This window comes from Caretta caretta, chromosome 7 (assembly GCF_965140235.1).
Source record: "Caretta caretta isolate rCarCar2 chromosome 7, rCarCar1.hap1, whole genome shotgun sequence".
Taxonomy (NCBI): domain Eukaryota; kingdom Metazoa; phylum Chordata; order Testudines; family Cheloniidae; genus Caretta; species Caretta caretta.
This window is the reverse complement of record NC_134212.1, coordinates 68859394-68868326: the sequence shown is the minus strand read 5'-3', so window position 1 is coordinate 68868326 and position 8933 is coordinate 68859394. Positions and strand designations below refer to the sequence as shown.

Here is an 8933-nt window from a genome sequence, read left to right as displayed (position 1 = left end):
ACAAGGGGGATCCAGGAGATATAGTGTACTTAGATTTTCAGAAAGCTTTTGAAAAGGTCCCTCACCAAAGGCTCTTAAGCAAGGTAAGCTGTCATGGAAGGTCCTCTTATGGGCTGGTTAAAGATAGGAAACAAAGGGTAGGAATAAATGATCAATTTTCAGAATGGAGAGAGGTAAATAGTGGTGTTCCCCAGGGCTCTGTACTGGGACCAGTCTTATTCAACATATTCATAAGTGATCTAGAAAAATGGGTAAACAAAATTTGCAGATGATCCAAAACTACTCAAGATAGTTAAGTCCCAGGCAGGCTGTGAAGAGCTACAAAAGGATCTCTCAAAACTGGGTGATTGGGCAACAAAATGGCAGATGAAATTCACTGTTGATAAATACAAAGTAATGCACTTTGGAAAACAAAATCCGAACTATACATATAAAATGATGGGGTCTAAATTAGCTGTTACCACTCAAGAAAGAGATCCTGAAGTCATTGTGGATAGTTCTCTGAAAACATCCACTCAGTGTGCAGTGGCAGTCAAAAAAGTGAATGTTGGGAATCGTTAAGAAAGGGACAGATAATAAGACAGCAAATATATTGCCCTCTATATAAATTCATGGTACACCCACATCTTGAATACTTCATGCAGATGTGGTCGCCCGGTCTCAAAAAAGATATACTGGAATTGGAAAAGGTTCAGAAAAAGGCAACAAAATTAATTAGGGGTATCGAACAGCTTCCATCTGAGAAGAGATTAATAAGACTGGGACTTTTCACCTTAGAAAAGAGACGACTAAGGGGGGATATGATAGAGGTCTATAAAATCCTGACAGGTGTGGAGAAATTAAATAAAGAAGAATTATTTACTCCTTCTCATAACACAAGAACTAGGGGTCACCAAATGACTTTAACAGGCAACAGGTTTAAAACAAACAAAAGGAAGTATTTTTGCACACAATGCAGTCAGTCTGTGGAACTCTTTGCTAGAGGATGTTGTGAAGGACAGGACTATAATGGGGTTCAAAAAAGAACTAGATAAGTTCATGGAGGATAGATCCATCTATGGTTATTAGTCAGGATAGGCAGGGGTGGTGTCCCTAGCCTCTGTTTGCCAGAAGCAGGGAATGGGCCACAGGGGACGGATCACTTGATGATTTCATGTTCTGTTCATTCCCTCTGAGGCACCTGGCACTGGCCACTGTCGGAAGACGGGATACTGGGCTAGATGGACCTTTGGTCTGACCCAGTCTGGCCGCTCTTATATTCTTATCTTTTTAGTGACCTGTCCCAAGTACCATCAGATATGCAATACCACATGATTTTTCAGATCCAAGAGGGTTGGATAATAAGGTGACCAGATGTCCTGATTTTATAGGGACAGTCCCAATATTTGTTTTTTCCCCTTATATATTACCCCCACACAATCCCGATTTTTCACACTTTCTATCTGGTCACCCTACTGGATAAAAATAGGGTATTTCTAAACATAGTGAGGTTCGCCTAGCTCTAGCAGCAACACACAGTGAATGGTAACACTCCCAGGTCATCAGCAGGGATGTACTGCCAGTATTTTCAACAAAGCCCCCCACCTCCCCACCCCCCATCTTTCCCACTTAGCGTGTGACAGCAGCACATGCGGTGGGAACCCATTCATTTCTACCCCTCCGTCACTCCCTCTGCCCAATGACAGAACCACTCTCTCCGTAACCACAAACTTCCATTAAGCCGCCCTGGAAATATTTATTCTTCTTTCTGAAGAAAAACAAACGGAGTTTGACAGTAGAATACAATGTTCTATTTGTATTTTGAAAGGTAGCTGTGAGTAGTGTCTAAGCATATCCTTCCCTAGGAAAATACTTGCCATTTGGAGCAATCTGGTCTATCCCAAAGGCAAAATATTTGCTCCTTGGAGGTATTTTTATGATCCCCAAGGATAAGTCACATCTCTGGAATTGATGATTTAGCAATATCCAGGCGCACAAGCAGAGGCTGGGAAATCATCCCAACCTTCACTTCCATTTGAAGGCAGAATTTTTACATATGTGATCCTGGGACCCCCTTTCAGCATGGCTTGTGATTATGTAATGATTTCTTTTTGCCCACTCTTTGGATCCCAGAATCATCACAGCACCTCCACTAGTCTGCCACCCTATGAATGCAGGGACTCTATACAACAGCCAAAAGCTTCAGTTACACGCCACCTTTCACACATACACAAGTCAGATCTGCTGCTGCTTGACATACTCTTTGTATAGCATCTAAACCATTCCATTGACACACACAGAAACTGGAATCACTGAAACATTCAGAAGTTGCTCTGTGCATAGATTTTTTTTAAAGGGCAAAACTGGGGAGGTTTTTAAATCAGAGGCTGCATCACATATTAAAAAGTAACTTTTAAACAGCACCTCATATGTCTGTGCACCAAGCAGAGTGGGGGAGAGAACATCTACATGGTATATTCCTGTCTGTCTTTTTCTCTCTTTTACTTTCTCTCTCACCCTCCTGTTTTACTCTCTCTCTCTCTCTCTCTCTCTCTCTCCTCAAACTCCCCCTGCAGTAGGCAGCAGAATGGGACACTCTTGTTCCAAAGCCAGCCGGCAGCTGTCACACAGCAGAGGCAGCAAGCAGCCTGTGCAAAGAGTGAGCCTACTCTGTCATTTAGGATGACTCACTGGGATCTGGCATTAATTTCTCTTTTTCTGGTAGTGGACGGAGAACAACCAAAAAGCTACACTGGATCTGATCAAGGTAAGAGATTAACACGGCTTTTATGATATTATACCGCTGAGTTTGAAGAGGTGCCAAGCTCTGTACAGAGGCTGGGACTGGAGCTAATTCAGTGGGTGTTTTAACACCTGGCAGTACATGCCACCAGCGTGCCTTCCTGGTGTTAACCCTGAGTATGCCATTCTAAGCTGCATTCACTGAATAGAAAGCCGGTGGAAATACAGCATTTAAAGTGCATTTTCCTCCTTAATGCAACTTTTATAACACCACCACCTGCCCCAGCGCACATGAGAAGCATCTCAATGTTTCTAAATGATCAGGCATGCTTTTGTAATCGACTTCTGGGAATCTAGTGTGTCAGGATTCTGTTATGGACTCCTTGCAGATTCATCCACACAACATTTGTTTCATCACTTTAATGAGTTGAAATTCCATAGTCCAAACATCTCCCTGGCATGTTTTCCCCAGCAAGCCTTCTGAATGCAAATAGATTATATTCATTTTTTAAGTCATTTTTAAAACTCTAGTACTTACTAAAACCACCAGAACAAGTCTGCTGAGCACTGTACTGTGTGTGTGTAGGCATGCATACAAATTTTGTCAATACATTTCTTTGCTGTTGATCAAAAAAATGCAGCATGGAGGAGAGTTTTACTTATTTGTTTTTGGCTAGGACAAAATCCTCCCCTGCCCTCTCCCCCCTCCCCGATTCTTAAATTCCTGGAGAAATTCCCTTCTTCCATTTTCTGAGGAGGCATGTAATTTTACTGCTGCTCATACTTCTTCATTTTTGCTCTCTAATTGAATCTTTCATCTAGCCTGTGTATCCTCATCCCCAGCAAGCCAAATGCCCCATTTACCAACTGGGTTACTTCTAAAAAGTGGCACCATTAAATTAATCCTGCATTATGCTTCTTTCATGTCATAAACAGAACAGCAGACTAGCTGGTATCACAACACAGAATCCCATAATCTTACGCTCGGATCCTTTATGGGTTAACTGTACTGAAGACACTTCTTTTGCACTAATTTCTCTTACCTGTTCTGTGGAATATCTTCTTTCAATTGTGACTGGATGTACTCTTATTTATCGCCCATTAAAAGGTATTATATACAGCATTGCCTCATATACTCTGTTTAGTCAGACCTGCTAGGATTTGACTTTTACCTGAGGTTTTTTGTTTTTTTTTAAAAAAGCATTTAAAACAAGAGAACGTCCCTACAATTGTTAATATGAAAGAGTCTCTGTACAGACATGACCACAGGTCCTACATTGGTTGCGTCTAAGATGCTGACAAAACAGCAGTTAATGCTGATTACCATACAGTATTTGGGTAGCCAGTAAGACCTATAGATTCTTGACATAATGTATATATTTTTGGAATCAACTCTAGCTTTCTCCACTAAGGAAAAGATGTTAATAGACCCTTCTGTACCTACTAGTATGGCCATACAAATGCCATACTAGTACAAAGCAATCACAAAATTAATTGTGATTTAAATGTCCTTTTGTACCCATCTTCAAGAACAGGCAAAACAAAAAATATGTTTGATATTTCAGCAGGAATTATACTGTATCTTCTATTGGAATCAGATTTTCCTGTAAAATGTTCAGTGTGTATCAAAACTATACTTTAAGGTAATTCTTTATCACTTGCAGGGCTTACAGGCAGTTAAATTCATAAATGCCAGGGATTTTCACAGCCATTTCACCTTTCTTAATTCAATGGGGCCAGAGAAGAAAACAATCCAAGATACAGTTTGGTTGATAGATCACCATGATACTGCTTTCAAAGACTTAATACTCATGCTGTTTAATTATAAATTCGTAGTTATTTATTGCACTCAATCTCAGCCACTTGCTATGGTGGCATATGCCATGGTCTCCAGGGACTGAAGAGCTATATTTGACCATGTTGGGCCAATGTCTAGAATAAAAAGTATCTTATTCATGATTTTTTTCCCCCAAGAGACATCAGTATATGATCAGTTTTTAATCAGCATGGCTCCTTTTGGCTGGGAATTTAGTCTATTTAAAGGTAGACAATCCAGTGAGATAACACTTTTTTGTAACTTGGCAACAAGAGGGGAAAAAAATCAAGTTACATCAGTCATGCATGCAAACCTTTGTATTGTGCTGTCCCATCCCCAGTGAATTAAATCCTCCATAAAGCTGATGTTCCAGACTTGTGAACCAGTAGGTTTAATATAATTAACTAGTCCACCCAGTTGTTCTAATTACAGGAGTCAGACTGCAGGAAGCCAATGCAGACTCAGCACATGTGCAAGGAGCTGCCTTTAGAACAGAACAGAGTGTCTTTTTTATTTTTTGAAGCTTCATTCTTGCAACATGCATTATTCACCAAAAAAAATGCACCATTGGTGTGACCCAAATTCTGAGACTTGTAAGCTAATGGGAGGTTGTCTGCTTTTGTTCTCTGAGAGTTCACATCTGGCATTGTTCCATTTTTAGAGAAGAGTGAGTGTTCACTTTAAATGCCATTTAGCTCCACCCAGTTTATTGGTCATTTGGGTATATTATTTGCTGGTGGGAGCTGGAAGGACAGTAAGTTACTGTAGAACAAAGTTAAAATAAGTTGCGTTGCTCTGTAAAGAAATGCTATCACAATGGCATCCTGTGCCTCTATGGTATTTCTGGAGTGCCCATCACCTTTGTATACAATTATTAGGGATGGCCCAAAACTGCCATGTTTGGATTTCAGTGGAAACTTCCCTTAATTGAGAGTTTGTTCAGATCTGGAGTTCTGGTTCAGCCAGTTGCAAAAGACAGAAAAGTAGGATTCTCGATCCAAAGTTTGGAGTGTTTGCAGCCAGAGTTTTGCTGTGGAACCATTTCTGATAGGAGCTTGGGGAGCCAGCCATTAACTCATGTTCGATGTTACTTTTGGCTGTGCCACTTCTGGAAGGAAGGGTTTCCAGAGTTATACTGTTATTACAGGCAGTTTCAGACTCTCAGCATTTCTGAAGCGGCTGCATCCTGTTTGGAGGTTGTGCTATCCAAGGGACAGTAAACATATGGGAAGATGGCATAAAAATGGCATCCCATATAGGTGATAGGTAGCAAAATACTTTAACTGCCCCAGAGCCACTAAACTAAAGCAGAATTAAATGTTCATAATGAAACTTAAAACCAGATTAAAGCTCACCTAGTTTATGATTTAGTTACCAATGTGAAACCCAGGCTAGTGTTCCAAAAGTTTTGCCATAGTTCATAACCTGTGTGGAGATAGATTTCTACCATAAACGTATTTCAGATATTGTGGACATTTCATAAAGTTGCAACTCAAACCCTAATAAAATCAGCTTCTTTGCTCAAATTTACACTTAGAGTTTTGGGTTTATGTGAATCCAAAACATCAATTCAAATATCAGGGGCTACAGGTAAACAAAACCCCTACATTTTGCACATCTGTGTTCCAGTGCTCTGGAGAGATCAGACCAAGGTGACATCTATAAGGAAGATCTCTGCTTCATTGCAGCTACTCTCCTGTACATGGGCTTGCCTAGAATGAGGGCCATATTCCATTCCTCCATTCTGCATCACATACTGTATTCCTCCTTTCACATTTTATTTAATCAAATTACGAACAAATCACAGATTCAAGTGACTACTTATGGAAATGAAACTCAAGCATCATTAGGAAGCGCTATGCATTGAACATGGTCAATATCATTGCCATCTTATTGTATGGTACTTCATACAAGAACTAAATGATACCAACAAGTAGAATTCAGTGCACGTGTGCCATCGTAAGGCATTTGTAACCCCAAGACAAGTTGTACATAGACATTACTTTTAGAAGAAAAAGAAAAAGGACATCACATCTTGCCTATTTTACCTTCCCACGTGATTCTTCCAGGGCAGGACTTAGTTTCAGAATGTCCTTAAACAATATCTAGTCCCCACCAAAGATAAAATCTAACCTCAGTCTAGGCCATTTCATGGGAATGAAAGTCATGTATCATCATCATCATCATCATGCAAAACGTCCATACAATACTTACGATTAAATGTTAAACATAGCTTGCTTTGATGAGAGCAATCTCTATTTTCAGATGGGTACAGTTTGACTAAAGCAATCTTTAGGTTCAAATGCATTTGAAATTAGGGATGAGCGATCCAATTTGGATTAAGTAAGAGCTGATTTGCACCTTCACCCCAAACTGAACAGCTACATTTTATTAAAGCTGACAGGTTTTATAAAAAGTTGGTTTAAGCTTAGGTGCTCAGCACTTTCAAAATCATGCTCAAAAGATGTACACGATCTCGCTTAAGAAAACCTGCTCTCGCAGGTTCTCCAGCCCACTTCTACAGAGTCAAGCACATTTGGGTAAGATTCAAGTAAACATTCACAATTTCAGGATTTATCTTAACCTCTGAACATTTAATTCATTCTTCACTACTTCATCCCATTTCTTCTGATAGCATTTTAATTCTGCATTATGCAGCAGTATATAAAATGTTACGTATAATGGGGATTAGGGCTGTCAAGCGATTAAAAATTAATCGTGATTAATCGCGCGATTAAAAAATTAATCTCAATTAATCGTGTTGTTAAACAATAATAGAATACCATTTATTTAAATATTTTTGGATGTTTTCTCCATTTTCAAATATATTGATTTCAATTACAACACAGAATACAAAGTGCATAGTGCCTACTTTATATACATTTTTATTACGAATATTTGCACTGTAAAAAACAAAAGAAATCATATTTTTCAATTCACCTCATACAAGTATTGTAGTACCATCTCTTTATCATGAAAGTTGAACTTACAAATGTAGAATTATGTACAAAAAATAACTGCATTGAAAAATAAAACAATGTAAAACTTTAGAAGTCCACTCAGTCCGACTTCAGCCAATTGCTCAGACAACCAAATTTGGTTAAATTTACAGGAGATAATGCTGCCCGCTTCTTGTTTACAATGTCACCTGAAAGTGAGAACAGACATTCGCATGGCACTGTTGTAGCTGGCGTCGCAAGATATTTATGTGCCAGATGCGCCAAAGATTCATATATCCCTTCATCTTCAACCACCATTCCATAGGACATGCGTCCATGCTGATGATGGGTTCTGCTCGATAAAAATCAAAAGCAGAGTGGACCGACGCATGTTCATTTTCATTATCTGAGTCAGATGCCACCAGCAGAAGGTTGATTTTCTTTTTTGGTGGTTCAGGTTCTATAGTTTCTGCATCTGAGTGTTATTCTTTTCAGACTTCTGAAAGCATGCGCCAGACCTCGTCCCTCTCAGATTTTGGAAGGCACTTCAGATTCTAAAACCTTGGGTCGAGTGCTATAGCTATTTTTTGAAATCTTACATTGCATTTTGTCAAATCTACTGTGAAAGTGTTCTTAAAATGAACCTGGGTCATCATCTGAAACTGCTATAACATGAAATATATGGCAGAATGCGGGTAAAACAGAGCCAAAGACATAAAATTCTCCCCCAAGGAGTTCAATCACAAATTTAATTAAAGCATTCTTTTTTAATGAGCATCGTCAGCATGGAAGCATTTCCTCTGGGATGGTGGCCGAAGCATGAAGAGGCATACAAATGTTTAGCATATCTGGCATGTAAATACCTTGCAGTGACGACTACAAAAGTGCCATGCACCTGTTCTCACTTTCAGGTGACACTGTAGATAAGAAGCAGGAAGAAGCATCTCCTGTAAATGTAAACAAACTTGTTTGTCTTAGAGATTGGATGAATAAGAAATCGGACTGAGTGGACTTTTAGGCTCTAAAGTTTTACATTGTTTTGTTTTTGAGAGCAGTTATGCAACAAAAAACTGCATTTATTAGTTACACTTTCAGGATAAAGAGATTTCACTATAGTACTTGTATGAGGTTAATTGAAAAATACTATTTCTTTTGTTTATCATTTTTACAGTGCTAATATTTGTAATAAAAATAATATAAAGTGAGCACTGTACACTTTGTATTCTGTGTTGTAACAGAAATCAATATATATGAAAACGTAGAAAAACACCCAAAATATTTAATAAATTTCAATTGGTATTATATTGTTTAACAAGATGATTAATCGCGATACATTTTTTAAATTGTGATTAGTTTTTTTGAGTTAACCGTGAGTTAACTGCGATTAATTGACAGCCCTAATGGGGATACCTACAATGGGATTCACTCCTTTCTAGCTGCCATTTGTATTTAACTCT

The 8933-nt window shown here is 38.9% G+C and overlaps 1 protein-coding gene across 4 annotated transcripts in view; it reads left to right on the top strand.

The window, feature by feature from the left end:
- Positions 1–2584: 2584 nt before the first annotated feature.
- RASGEF1A (RasGEF domain family member 1A) overlaps positions 2585–8933 on the top strand; it is a 258034-nt gene continuing 251685 nt past the window's right edge. For all 4 annotated transcript variants that reach the window (XM_048856268.2, XM_048856264.2, XM_048856266.2 and 1 more), the window contains exon 1: positions 2585–2746. The gene's annotated coding sequence lies outside the window, so the exon portion shown is untranslated. The remainder of the gene's footprint in view (positions 2747–8933) is intronic.